General features: G+C 48.5%; 1 long non-coding RNA gene across 1 annotated transcript in view; it reads right to left on the bottom strand.

The window, feature by feature from the left end:
- LOC146865776 (uncharacterized) overlaps positions 1 to 13,953 on the bottom strand; it is a 105,434-nt gene extending 91,481 nt beyond the window's left edge. Inside the window, exons 1-2 of the long non-coding RNA XR_014976698.1 lie at positions 13,874 to 13,953; positions 13,391 to 13,445 (exon numbers count right to left, since the gene is read on the bottom strand). This is a non-coding gene — a long non-coding RNA (uncharacterized LOC146865776). The remainder of the gene's footprint in view (positions 1 to 13,390; positions 13,446 to 13,873) is intronic.
- Positions 13,954 to 15,147: the final 1,194 nt, after the last annotated feature.

Raw genomic sequence — 15,147 nt, 5'->3', positions numbered from 1 at the left:
GCGCACGTTAGGGTGCGCGCACGGTGTGCGCACGGTGCGCGGCTATAGATATGTATGTGCTTTTAACTGCAATTTTGTCAGGAACTACTGAAGAGATTGACTCCATATATGCAAAAGGCACATCCCTGACCTGAGGACTACCTCTCTGCCAAATTTCAAGTAATTCTGTTCAGCCGTTCGGGCTGTACCTTCGACTAAAGGTCCTATGGGAAAATGCATGGGGAAAACGCGTTATGGGACCCCCCTTTTTTCTCGGCCCCCGCTTGACGAATCCCCCCGAGACTTTCAGGGTAGGAGCTGAGCAGAGCGCCCCATTAGTTTTGAAACTTTCGCGAAGATTCGTCAACCGGCGCCAAAGTTATTTAAAATAGAATTTTGAGATTTCCTATGGAAACACGGTCCTAACTATAACTAATATATATATATATATATATATATATATATATATATATATATATATTCACTGAAAAAAAACACAGGTTTCAGGGATGTTATAGTTAGTTGGACATTTTACTCGTACAAAACAGAGATATTCGGCCGTTATAGTTAGTTCAGCTAACTATAACTCACGCCCCCGCAATGCACTGCTGATGACGCCACATATTACATCATTCATGACATGGTCAGTGACTGAACACTGAATGCTGTCTTTAATAGCATTGAAAGACTCTTCGTAGCAGTCAAAATCTCCAAGTAATTCTGTTTCAGCACGCCGAGGCTTGAGCAGATGCAGAAGTGCTAAATAGAAAAACTCTCTCTCATCTGGAGTCTGGCAACCGAGTTTTCGATGGTTAATAAGATTTCATTCAGTATATTTGACCAAATATCCATCACATCCCATAACTGCATACTTTTTTTCATCTATATTTTCTGTAACATTACTTTTAAGTATGTAGTATTGTAGTATTCCATACAGGCATACACTTTCCAGATGTGGACTCCTTGGATAAAATGTATCCAACATATTTATTTTGACAATATCAGTACTTTCTGGCAGAAACTCAGCAAAGCATTGGATTTCTGGGGAAGGCTTAAATACTCTGTTCTGTGTTCTGGCTAGGTCTAGGCTTACCCAAATGATTCCTCTTGACTTTGAGAATAAACTGGCCGAGCTCAAACGATTCGAGCACTCATAGGATCCAATCTCTCTAAAGGGAAGCATCTTCAAGGTGAAGCTGTACAATTTCTTGCTAGGACTCTTCTGCATAAATCTCCTCCCACATTTCTTTCATCTCTGGCTTCTCTGTTTTTGTAATGTGTAATGTACCATAGTGAGCAGTAGCAATTGATTTGTCTGCAACAAACTGAATATCCATGTTTGACCCCTAGCTCCTCCTGAGCGAATTTTGGGGGACCCTGCCAAGTTCACTACTTTTATCAATCAATGCAAATTGCACTTCATGTGTAAGGCATCTTGTTTTCCCACTGAACAAGCTAAAGTAGCATTTGTTTTGTCATACTTAGGAGGAACAGCTGCCTCTTGGTCGAGCCCATTAGTAGACAGTGGCTGCTGCTCCGCTAAGGCAGGGGCGTTGTCCCACTGCTTCACAGCAGTGAAGTAAAGGAAACATAAAATGATAATAACTTATGTTTTTATCATTTTATGTTTCCTTCTGCTGCAGCTTTGCGTTCTGGGCGGGGCTGCTCCGACGCAGACGAGCAGGGGAGGAGTGGTTTGCCCACTCCTAAGTGCACATGACTTTTTGGCCTGCCCTCTCGGGCCGGCCAAACATTCATGCACACTTGGCATCTTCTCCCTGCAGGTTGCATTACAGCCTGCATGGCGAACATGCCCAGGCCCCCATTCCCGGGCTGAGCGTCGATCCACGGAGCTCAGACCAATCACAATGCTGCATTGCAGTGTTGTGATTGGCTATCAAGAGGTTGTGGGCCGGGCACTTCCATCTGTGGGACCAGGGTCAGGAAGAAGAGGATGAAGGAGAGGTGGAAGCAGGCCGGCCATTACAGGTAAGTGGTTTTTTTTCCCACTTTTTCCATCACCCCTGCCCCCGCCCCACTACCCGGGTCTAGTAACAGCCTCTACTGTTAGTAGAGCAAAATTACCCCTTACAACTATGCAGAGTTCAAATCCGAATTATACAAGTTGTTTAACTGGCAATCTGTAAACACCGAAGTTTTACATCTAAAACAAGGGTCCAAAGATTTAACAACACATATATCTAGTTTCAATCGAATGATGGCTGAGGCAGGGTGGCCAGAGGCCAAACGAGTGCTCTTTTTTCAAAGGGCTTAAACACAAACTTAAAGACATATTTGTGCAAGTAGTAGATCTCCCAGAGCCCTATAATGCTCTTATTGACCTCGTAGTTAAATTGGATCATCCGTTACATGAGTGGAGGCAAAAGAATGGGTGTGTTAAACCCAAATTTGTTATGTGTAAAGACAAGAGAGCAAAAGTTGAAAAAAGGTACGGAAGAACCTGAGCCTATGCAAATAGGTAGTGTTCGGGCCCTCTGATTGATGAAGAGAGACAGTGACGCAGGGATGAGAATTTGTACCTATACTGTGGAAACCAAGGACACTTCTTATGTAACTGTCCGGTAAAGTCAAAAAGTAGTGAGTCGGGAAAGTGAAGAGCCCGAAGTCTATGGAGACAAGCTCTTTGAGTAGATTGAGATTAATTGTCTACCAACTCCTGGCTCAAAATCATGTTTTATCCTTTCTCCATCATTTCCTGATAAGAACACAACAGTGACATTTTTGGGATATGTGCTATCTTCTGAGGGGGTAATAATGTATTCCTATAATAGCCATCTTGCTTTGGCCTTCCCCTACTTATATCAAGGGAGTACAGAGCTTCTTGGGCTTTGCTAACTTCTATCGACGTTTTATTGATACTTTTGCGACTCTGGCAACCCCAATCACTAAGCTGTTGAAAAAAGGGGGTTTCCTTTTGCTGGTCTTCTGCGGATGAAGAAGCCTTTACTAAACAAAAAAAAGTATTAATTACCTCCCCTATTTTAAAACATCCTGATTCATCGCAATCATTTATAATGGAAGCAGATGCATCTCAAGTTGCCATTGGGGATATTCTTTCACAAAGAGATAAAGAAACAGGTCATTTACATTCTGTGGCTTTCTATTCCCATAAATTGAACACAGCGGAACAAAACTATTCTGTGGGTGACAGAGAATTACTAGCCATAAAACGTGCCTTCGAGGAATGTCACCAGTATCTGTTGGGCGCTTTGCATATGGTGACCGTTTTTACTGTCCATAGGAACCTACAGTTCTTGAAGGCAGCTAGAGCTCTCTCTATGCGGCAACAGTGCTGGACACATTACTTTAGTGACTTTGATTTTGTTATACAGTTTCAGGCAGGAAAAAACATGGTAAAGCAGATATCTTATCGCGATATGGCTATGAAGAAGTGGTAAATCAAATGGATCACCCCCTTATTATAGCACAATATTAGAAATGGAGGTCTCTAGTTGGCCAGGGCTTGCACCTTTGTCCAAATAGGGACCCTTCTTCCTAGTTAGGATAAGGGAGTTACACTCCTAAAAGAACCCCTGCTCAGTCCCTTGGTAGCTTGGCACGAGCAGTCAGGCTTACCTTAGAGGCAGTGTGTAAAGCATTAGCACAAAACCAACAGTAATACAATGTAAGCACTACAAAAGGCCACCACACCAGTTTAGAAAAATAGCCAATATTTTTATATACTTAAAACAAGACCAAATATGACAAAGAATCCAAAATACAGTACTTCAAAAATAGTTTTTTTTAAATGTTTTTATTTTAGAGTTTTATATAGCGCAAACTTGACCCGAATCGGGTATCAGAGCGCTTTACATAGCACCAGTTGCTTTACATGAGGACACATTCATTATTTTTGTTGTTGTTGTTAGGCACGGGGAGATTAAGTGATTTGCCTGGAATCACAGGATGTTCAGCGTTGTTGCCGAGACTCAAACCCAGTTCCCCAGATTCGAGGACGACCGCCCTAGCCGTTAGGCCAACTCCTCTACCCAAGATCTCTCAAGATGTCTTTAAAATGCAAAAATACGTTGAAAACACAGTTCATACGAGTCAGTAGCTCGGTCCGAGCCTACCGCAAGGATGAAAACAACGGAGTCTCGCCATTCCCACTGACCGCGTCGGTACGGGCCTGCAACAGCGTGAACAGACTTGTTAACAGTACCTTTCTTAGTGCGGCTCACATGGGGTGTGAGTCGGTCTTGGCATCCGTCGCGGTTGCGATGCAAAGTGGAAGCGGGTCAAGGCACGATGTCCTCTCGATGAGGTGCAAGCAGCGGCTTGGTGACAATCGTCCAGACAGCATCGGTGAGACCAAGTCTTGTGCTGCAGGGCGAGACGGTGCTCGATACGGTGCTGACAGGTTGTGGGGCAGGTGACAGAGCCGGTCGTGGCGTCCGTCGCGATTACGGTGCAAAGTGGAAGCAGTGCAGGGCGCGGTGTCCTCTCGATGAGGTGCAGGCAGCGGCTCGGTGACGATCGTGCAGACGGCGTCGGTGAGACCAAGGATTGCGGTGCAGGGCGGGACGGTGTTCGATGCGGTGCTGGCAGGTTGCGATGCAAGCAACAGAGCCGGTTGGCGGGAATGGGCACTGGCGGAGCCAGACAGCTGTGCGTGACAAGGTGGTCGCGGGTGTCGAGCCAGCGGCGATTGCATCGGTGAGACCAGGCCAGCGAAGTGAAGCGAGGCGGTGCGGGCTACGGTGTCCTCTCGATGCAATGCAGGCAGCGGCTCGGTGACGATCGTGCAGATATCGTCGGTGGGACCAAGGCTTGCAGTGCAGGGCGAGACTGTGCGGCCTGCGGTGCCTTTGGGACACAAGGCCAGCAACTGAGTCAGTGACAGAGTCGTTGGCGGTTCCCTCTTCTCTGTGGCAACTGAAACAGCGGTCCTAGGAGTGGTACCCAGAGGTTGGTGAAGTCTTTGCAGTCCCTCAGACTTCTTAACAGGAGGCCAGCTCGGTTTCAGACCCTTGAAGATACTCAGCACAAGTAGAGAAAGTTCAGTTCAGTCCTTTCACTTCCCAAGACAGAAGCAGCATCTGCAGGTCAACCCAACAAAGCAACAACACAGCAAAGGGGCACTACTCCTCCTGGCAGCTCTTCCAGCTCTTCTCCTTGGCAGGTTCCTTGATTCCAGCTAGTTCTCTGAAGTCTTTTCCATCCCTGAGACTTCCAACAGGAGACAAGCTCTACTTCAAGCCCTTGGAGAAAACTCTAACAGCAGGATGATGAAAGCACAGTCCAGTCCTTTCCCTACCCAAGAAAGAAGCAACCACTGTAGGCCAACCCCACAACACGCAGCATAGGAGCAGTACTCCTCCTCCAGCTTTCCCGGCACTTCTTCCTGGCAGGTTCCTTAGTTCGGAAGTAATCTAAGGTTCTGGGGTCTGGTCCCCAATATTTATACCAGCAAATCCTTTGTACCTAGTTCAAACCAGTTCTGGGTTCATTCTGCCAGTGTGTACCTTCTTCCTTTGTCAGTGTAGGCCAGGGTCATCAGACACACCACAGGAGGTGGAGCCAGCATTGTGGAAGGCAGGCCCAGCTCTATTCAGATCCAGGTGTGACTCCTCCCATCCATCTATATGCAGATAGGTCTATTCAGCCCTGTGCTGACTAACCCGGTCTCCTGGAGTCTCCCCCAGCCCCTGTCACTCACAAACCAGACAGACAATACACAAGCTAGCAGAGGCAGGCTAGATGGTTGGGTCAGAAAATACCTACTTTCTAAAAGTGATATTTTCAAACACAGAATATTAAAACCATCTTCACTAAAATATGTGTTTTATCATTCTGAGTTCAGGCATACTAAACTCAAATTTCTACCATGTTCCCTGGGTCAGTTAGGATTATAGGATGTTATAATCAAACTGCCCATTCTGGCCTATGGGGAACAGGTAGCCTTGCAATAGTGAAAAACGAAGTAGGCTGTAATTCACTATCAGGACATGCCACCCACACCAGGGCATGTCCTACCTTTCACATACAATGCACTCTGCCCACAGAGGTACCTTGGGCCTACCTTAGGGGTGACTAACATGTAGAAAAGGGAAGGTTTAGGGACTGGCAAGTGGGTGCACTTGCCAAGTCGGCAGCCCCAGGCTGCACACAGGCTCTGCAATGGCAGGCCAGAGTTACACTTCACGGGCTGTTTGTGTGGGTGGCACAATCCAGTGCTGCAGCCCACCAACAGCATTTGATTTATAGGCCCTGGCACTCGCAGTGCACTTTACTAGGGACTGACACATAAATCAAATAGGCCAATCATGTAAACACCAATCCATAACACAGTTTACACAGAGAGCATATGCACTTTAGCATTGATTGGCAGTGGGAAAGTGCCCAGAGTCCTAAAACCAACACAAACAGGTCAGGTAAAAATAGGAGGAAAAAGCAAAACGTTTAGGGACAACCCTGCAAAAGGGTCCATTTCCAACAGAACCCTCTTCCAGCCTAAAGCCAGGTTAGACCAATCCATACCTCGATGGATTTTCCTGCTTGGGGCGATGGAACATGGAACCTGGCCCGCAACAGCAGGGTTTCCTTCCCGTTCTATGCCTTCCTGAACCTAGTTGGATCCCTCTATCCATACTCTCAGGGCCCACTAAGCTGACCCATGGGGAACCCTTCTCCTCACCTGTGAACCCCATCTGTGCAGCGCCTAAACTTACTTTGCTTACAGATTTGTCCCAACAGGCTGACAGTGCCCACATGGCCAACACAGTGGTGTGGCCCAGTCCAACCCCGGGGTGTGACTCCTGGCCCCCTCCCAGGGGCAACCCTGTCCACCAGGACAGCAAGCCAAAGTGGCTATGGACAGTTGTCAGTGGGGAGACCCAGGCCTTATGCCTCTCAGGGCTCTCTAACCTCCGTGGTGTCAGAGAGTGGGGGGCGGTAGCCCCAGGTGCCTGGCACACTTTGTCCACTCTCCCTCTTGTCAGATCAGGGATGACATCCTTGCACTGACCCACCAGTCCAGGGTCTGTACCCTGTGGCTGGACAGGAGACTGGGGTGGGCTCTCCCACACCCCGTCCTTCTCCCTGGGGCTCTGTACCCTCCCACCTGAAGCGGCACCCCCAGAAGACAAACTGGTAGGGGGACTGTTAGCAGTCACCCCTCCCTCCAGGTCAGGGGGGACATCCTGAACCTGGCCCTCCGACCCAGGGTCTGTACCCTTAGGCTGGACCTGTGCCTGGCAAACCCAGGACTTCTGGGGGAATACACCAACCCCCCCAAGGGAAACACACTCCTCATGAGTTGTGCGAGAGTCTGCCTGGCGCAGGTCTCCAGCCTCCTGTCCACCTGACAGAGCATGAAGACCCTCCAGGCCAGAAGTGGCCTCACCAGGGTCAGTTCTGGGGTGCTCTGACCTCAGAGCTGGCAACCCCTGACCCACTAGTCCTTCCACTGGGGACGGCGTCCCCTCTCACCCTTTTGTCTGGACTCATGCACCCTCCTAACTGGAGCAGTGCTGCCAGACACCAGAACCGGTGGGGTGCTGCTTACAGCCGTCCCCCCAGTCTCCCAGACACTAGGGGATCCCCCTCAATGGGTGGCCTTTCAGTACAGCCTAGGCTCCCCACCTGGTGTTCCCTCATTGAACCACCCAGCCTCAGGGATCAGGTTTCGGGCAGCTTGGGCCTCAACCCCTTCCCACTCCTTCTCCGCGGAGACAGGACGTGAGTCCCTACACCCTTCCCACGACACGGGGACCTATCTGAGCTACCACAAACCTTTCCCACCACCCTTGGTTGGGAAATACCTAAGCCACTTCCTTCCGGGTCACCCCAGATGCTTCTCCAGACCTTCTGGAATCCACCAAAAGGTCTGTCTCCAGTGCAACCTCCCTGGGGTCAGAGAACTCACACTCCACCGGGTGTTAGCATAGCTCTGGAAAACAGGGACCTAAAATATGCTCTCCAACAATTGAATCACACAGCCCCACACAGGTGTTAACCATACTACCCTTCACCCAACCATCCAGTGCCTCAGAAAAGTACCCCAAATCATTCTCACAAGACTGGTGAGACAGTGTCTGACTGTTGCTGTCTCTCAACCCATACTCTTCTTACTGGTCTCCATACTCACTTACCAGAACTTCTATCATGGGGAAACCCCTCTCCCTGCACCTCTCATCAAGAGTCAGTAGAGTGTCCCTCCCACTACCAGGAATATGATCCCCTGTGCCAGTTTCCAAATCCACCTCAGGGACACTGCGAACCAGTGGAGTAACCTCACAATCCTGAACCCCCTGGTGTATGTCAACCCCCTCCTGGAAGCAGGGCCCCAAATCTGTGTGTGCGTGAACCTCACTCTCAGTGCTGGCCACTACATTTTTGCTGCCACCATCTGGGCTGCACAAAGCCCTACCGGCTTCCCAATCCAGCTCTCTCATTTTTAGCTCATGATTCAAGATCATCTTCATTTCCTCCATGGCTATTCTTTTGTCTTCCATTTCCCTCTCCATCCGGAGCTTTTCCAACTAAAACATCCTTGCTTCCCGCCTGTCCTCCAGCTCCTCCGGGTTCAGGCCACTGCTGCCTGGCCTGGAGGGTTCCCCCCCTCCCAAAAGCACATCCACCCTAAAAATAGGCTCCTCTGCCTCTCCACCGAGATCACCAGATTGCCCACTGGCATGTCTGGCTGCTACCCAGCTCCTCAGCGCCTTTTGTAGCTCATCCTTCCTGGTGAGGCCTCTGACCTGGACTTTCAGGTTCTTGCAAATCGCTTTGAATTCCTTTACGTTGTAGGAGTCCGACCTATCCTCCTCAAAGGCAATTTCAATTGATGCAATTGATGATGCTCTAGATTCATGCATGTTGAAGTAGCAAGTTCAAACTGTCAAGATCAAAAATAGGCCAAACAGAAAAAGAAGCAGTATGTGGTACGTAATGGTCTGCGATATGGTAGTAGTGCACACCAATCACTGTAAGTCAAGTGCAAACACAAGTCCTATCCTCACCGCTGAAAACCAATGTTAGAAATGGGGGTCTCTAGTTGGCCATGGCTTGCACCTTTGTACAAATAGGGACCCTTCTTCCTAGTCAGGATAAGGGAGTTACACTCCTAAAATAACCCCTGCTCACCCCCTTGGTAGCTTGGCACGAGTAGTCAAGCTTATCTTAGAGGCAGTGTGTAAAGCATTTGCACAAAACCAACGGTAATACAATGTAAGCACTACAAAAGGACGCCACACCAGTTTAGAAAAATAACCAATATTTTTATATACTTAAAACAAGACCAAATACGATAAAGAATCCACAATGCAGTACTTCAAAAATAGTTACTTCTCAAGATGCCTTTAAATTGCAAAAACACGTTGAAAACACAGTTCGTAGGAGTCGGTAGCTCAGTACGAGTCTAGCCCGAGGCTGAAAAAAACAGAGTCTTGCCGTTCCCGCTGACCGCGTCGGTACGGGTCACCAACAGCGTGAACAGACTCATTCACAGTACCTTTCTTAGTGTGGCTCACACGGGCGTGCGAGTCGGTCTTGGCATCTGTCGCGGTTGCGATGCAAAGTGGAAGCGGTGCAAGGCGCAATGTCCTCTCGATGCGGTGCGAGCAGCGGCTCGGTGACGATCGTCCAGGTGGCGTCGGTGAGACCAAGGCTTGTGGTGCAGGGTGAGACGGTGCTCGATGTGGTGCTGGCAAGTTGCGGTGCAGGTGACAGAGCCGGTCGTGGCGTCCGTCGCGGGTATGGTGCAAAGTGGAAGCAGGTGAAGGGCGCCGTGTCCTCTCGATGCGGTCCAGGCAGCGGCTCAGTGACGATTGTGCAGACAGAGTTGGTGAGACCAAGGCTTGCGGTGCAGGGCGAGACAGTGCTCGATGCGGTGCTGGCAGGTTGCGATGCACGCAACAGAGCCGGTTGGCGGGAATGGGCGCTGGCGGATCCGGACAGCTGTGCATGACGAGGCGGCCACGGGTGTCGAGCTAGCGGCGATCATGTTGGTAAGACCAGGCCAGCGAAGTGAAGCGAGGCGGTGCGGGCTGCGGTGTCCTCTCGATGCGGTGCAGGCAGCAGCACAGTGACGAGCGTGCAGACGCCGTCGGTGAGACCAAGGCATGCGGTGCAGGGCGAGAGAGTGCGGCCTGGGGTGCCTTCGGGACACAATGCCAGTGACAAAGTCGGTGACAGAGTCAGTTGCCGTTCCCTCTTCTCTGTGCCTACTAAAACAGCGGTACCCAGAGGTTGGTAAAGTCTTTGCAGTCCCTGAGACTTCTTAACAGGAGGCCAGCTCATTTTCAGGCCATTGGAGATACTCAGCACAAGTAGAGAAAGTTCAGTCCAGTCCTTTCACTGCCCAAGACAGAAGCAGCAGCTGCAGGCCAACCCAACAAAGCAACAACACAGCAAAGGGGCACTACTCCTCCTGGGAGCTCTTCTCCTTGGCAGGTTCCTTGATTCCAGCAAGTTCACTGAAGTCTTTTCTATCCCTGAGACTTCCAACAGGAGGCAAGCTCTACTTCAAGCCCTTGGAGAAAACTCTTAACAGCAAGATGATGAAAGCACAATACAGTCCTTTCCCTACCCAAGACAGAAGCAACCACTGCAGGCCAACCCCACAACACGCAGCATAGGGGCAGTACTCCTCCTCCAGCTTTCCCGGTTCTTCTTTCTGGCAGGTTCCTTAGTTCAGAAGTAATCTAAAGTTCTGGGGTCTGGGCCCCAATATTTATACCAGCAAATCATTTATCCTCTGAAGGCAGAGGGTCCTGTACCTAGTTCAAACCAGTTCTGGGTGCATTCTGCCAGTGTGCACCTTCTTCCTTTGTCAGTATAGGCCAGGGTCATCAGACGCACCAAAGAAGGTGGAGCCAGCATTGTGGAAGGCAGGCACAGCCCTATTCAGACCCAGGTGCGACTCCTCCCACCCATCTATGTGCAGATAGGTCTGTTCAGCCCGGTGCTGACTCAACCTGTCTCCTGGAGTTTCCCCCAGCCCCGGTCACTCACAAACCAGACAGACAATACACAAGCTAACATAGGCAGGCTGGATGGTTAGGTCAGAAAATACCTACTTTCTAAAAGTGATATTTTCAAACACAGAATGTTAAAACCATCTTCACTAAAAGATTTATTTTATCATTCTGAGTTCAGGCATACTAAACTCGAATTTCTACCATGTTCCCTGGCTCAGTTAGGATTATAGGATGTTATATTCAAACTGCCCATTCTGGCCTATGGAGAACAGTTAGCCTTGCAATAGTAAAAACGAAGTAGGCTGTAATTCACTATCAGGACATGCCACACACAACAGGGCATGTCCTACCTTTCACATACAATGCACCCTGCCCTCAGGGGCACCTTGGGTCAACCTTAGGGGTGACTAACATGTAGAAAAGGCAAGGTTTAGGGACTGGCAAGTGGGTGCACTTGCCAAGTTGACATGGCAGCCCCAGGCTGCACACAGGCTCTGCAATGGCAGGCCAGAGTTACACTTTATGGGCTGTTTGCGTGGGTGGCACAACCCGGTGCTACAGCCCACCAACAGCATTTGATTCATAGGCCCTGGCACTCGCAGTGCACTTTACTAGGGACTGACACATAAATCAAATAGGCCAATCATGGAAACACCAATCCATAACACAGTTTACACAGAGAGCATATGCACTTTAGCACTGATTGGCAGTGGTAAAGTGCCCAGAGTCCTAAAACCAACACAAACAGGTCAGGAAAAATTAGGAGGAAAAAGCAAAAAGTTTAGGGATAACCCTGCAAAAAGGGCCATTTCCAACACACAAGAACACATTTTTTGAGGGCTGTATGTTCAGAGCAAGCTTATTTGAGAGAGATGTTACAGGCACAAGGTTGCCGAGAAGTTGAAGGCTTAGTACAGAAACACACTGGTGTAAGAATACAAGACCTCCTGTACATCCAAGGAGGTCTGGTACTTCCTACTAAACCTCTACAACAAAAAGTTTTTGAATGGCACCGCTCTCACAAATGAATGGGGCACCCAGGTTACAAGAAAACCATTGAACTTCTCAGAAGATCCTTTTGGTGACCCACTATGGTTCAGAATACCCAGCAGTAGATTCAACATTGTCAAGTTTGTGCTTAGAGCAAAAGTTCTCACCAGGTCCCAGCTGGATTGTTGAGGCCCATGCCTACACCCCCCACTCCATGGCATTCCACCTCCATGGATTTTATTTTAGAGTTACCAAAAACTATTCAAGGGTTTACTGTTGTTCTGGTGGTAGTGGAGATGTTAACCAAAATGGCACATTTTGTTCCTTTGAAAACACTGCCTAGATCTAAAGAGTTGGCTACCATATTCTTACAACACATAGTAAGGTTACATGGTCTAGATGGGATTAGGGTCCTTATTACACATTGATATGCGTCTTTCGGCTGCCCATCATCTTCAAAGAAAAACGGTCAGACGTAGAGAGTAAACCAATGTTTGGAAAAATATCTAAGGTGTCAACTGCTTATTTTCACAGCTGATTGGGATACATTTTTATGGGCGGCTGAGTTTTCTTACTATAATGGGAAACATGAATCTATTGGTTATTCTCCTTTCTTCTGGAATTATGGATTTAATCCTCGTTATCTACTTTTGCCTCCACCTGTTTTCACACCTATCCCTGCTGCTCTAGAATTTATAGATCACCTTCATGAAACACAAAAGCCAGCCCAAACGAATCTAAACAAAGCTAAAAGCATGTACAAGGAGAATGCAGATCTCCATCGCTGGCCACCCCCTAACTATGCTCTTGGAGACATGTGGTTGTCCACACACAGCATAGCAGTGAAGGAAGCGCAAAACTTCAAACCTCGTTTATTGGTCCCTATGCTATCATAAAGATTGTCAATGCAGTGCCCATGAAATTGGACCTCCCTTCCTCTTTCAAAATCCACCTGGTTTTTCATGTGTCTTTGTTGAAACCAGTAGTTCCAGGAACGTGTTTACCTGTTCAATCTCCCCCAGTTTTGGTTGATGAAGACCCTGAATATGAAGTGGAGGTAATAATGGATTCCCATAGAGTAAGACGTCATTTGCAGTACCTGGTTCATTGGAAAGGGTATGGTCCAGAGAACCTTACGTGGGACCCTGCTGGACATGTCCATGCCCCTCAACTGTTACATCTCTTCCACAGGCGCTATCCATGTAAGCACAAACCTGTGGGGGTGTTTTAAGGGGGGGGGGTGCTGTCGGGTTTGCTCTGCTCTCGATTGCGTGTGCGGCAGAGCAAGACAGGAACAAAAGGGGCTGAACAGGTTGGAAGAGCGCTTCACTTTCTAGTCGACGCATGCAGCTCTTCCGTCCTGCCCCGGGGGCCTTCACCTACTTCTTACTTCAACGGTTCATTGAAAGCCAAGGGGGGCCTTCACTCAGTTTCTTCACTTCAGGAGTTCACTGAAAGCTGCGGTGGCATTCACTCACCATTTCCCTGACTGAATATGTTCACCTGAGACCACGGGGGCCTTCACCTTGATTCCTGCAAAATATAAGGAATAAGGAATTGATTACCCACAAAGAATCTACGGTCTCCAAGTCAGTAAAATTTTATATTGATTTGCATTATTGTATACTAAATATTTATCTGATATCGTTTACACAGTGCATGAAGATTTTGTTCCCTTGCTTCCACTACTTGATGGCTATAAGAAAGATCAATATAATCTTAGTCTCTTGATATCCTAACGGGTTGATTTATTTTCTTGGCATTATAGCCCTGCATATTTTTTGTGTATATTTTTATTTTTCTATCCTTATTTATTCCGGGAGAATATGCTTTTTGGTTTTCTCCTGATCTTTATTTGATATTAATAATTTAGCATTAATTGGATTTGAAGCTGATCATCTCTGAGTGGGAGAGGGATCTTTACAGGAATCATAAGGACCATCCCATTAGACTATCCATACCTGATGGTGACGTTTAGTCTGTTGTGCTGGCTTTGGTGGATGTGGGAAGTTGGGACCTTGCTTCAGATCTTACATCTTGCATCTTGCTCCTGCGGAAACAACAGATGAGAATTACAAGCAGTCCCCAAAAAAGCGAGATATTATCAGTGATTTCCTGAGCAGAAAGGATGGGGAGAAAAACCTGCATCATTATCATGAACATTATCTGCCACACTGCACCTGGGTTGGGACGGCAAAGGCACGCTGAACAAACGAGGAAGCCCAGACATTTGGAGTCAACACAGGAAAGGATCCCTTTGAGGTTTTTGGTGGAAAGGTACCTGACAATGATACCAGCTGTGGGGGATGCTAAGTCCCTCAGTGAAGCTCTTCACAGAGAAGTCTTGACGGTGTCATATTGTATTGTCCCAGAATACAGTGCAGGAGGTTTGGGACAGGAGTGGAGGAATTATGTGGCATTTTAGGATTGACCAGGGCTGCCTCGCATCTAGAACTTTCCATCCTCAATTAAATACCCCTGCACAAGGGAGAGACAGTGAGCAAGGCTCTGGACCTGGATGATAATGCCACCAGAATCATGAAAAGCCTGGAGAAGTAACCACCTGATACTCCTGTTAGACTAAGGACTTTGCCTGTCCCCAGGACAAGCTGGCTCTTTCCGGGGCCAGTGGCGATGGCTAATTATGTCCTCCTGAGCATCAGTTTATGAAAGATTTGGACTCCACTGCCCTGAAAGATGGCCAAGAGGCTTGTGGAGAGCAAAGCGGATGACAAGGCTGGTGCAAAGTGTGCTCCTTAAAAGAGCCTGCTAAAATGTTCGTGAAGCTAGGGCAGTCTACAAGGAGCAAAAGGATCCCAAGATCAAGGAATGCAGGCCCAACCTGTGAAGATTTCCCATTTAAGCATGCCAACGGGTAAAGCAAAAGAGCACATGGCACTCCAATGTATTTCCAGGAATTACACCTGGGGAGGGCCTGTCTCGCTGGGGATGGCCAATCCCCCGGGGATCCACACAAACCTATTTATATATTATATAAGGGTAGGGGGCTTGGTGCATGGGGCCCCCTTCCCAGAGGCTCATTCAGCCCCAGTGACCACATTCACCAGGTCCCGATGCAAAAGAGGCAGAAGAGGACCTTGGACACCATGCCCAGACTCTGCTGTGAGAAGGAGAGGGGAGTGCCACCGCACTCTCTATGTGAGGCTGCTGCCCCCTGATCCCTATGCCAATGACTTGAAGGGAGCAGGGAAGCCAGCTTCGGCGTCAGCTGGCC

The sequence above is a fragment of the Triturus cristatus genome, chromosome 2_1, assembly GCF_964204655.1.
Source record: "Triturus cristatus chromosome 2_1, aTriCri1.1, whole genome shotgun sequence".
NCBI classification, from domain to species: domain Eukaryota; kingdom Metazoa; phylum Chordata; class Amphibia; order Caudata; family Salamandridae; genus Triturus; species Triturus cristatus.
This window is presented reverse-complemented; position numbering and strand designations above follow the sequence as displayed.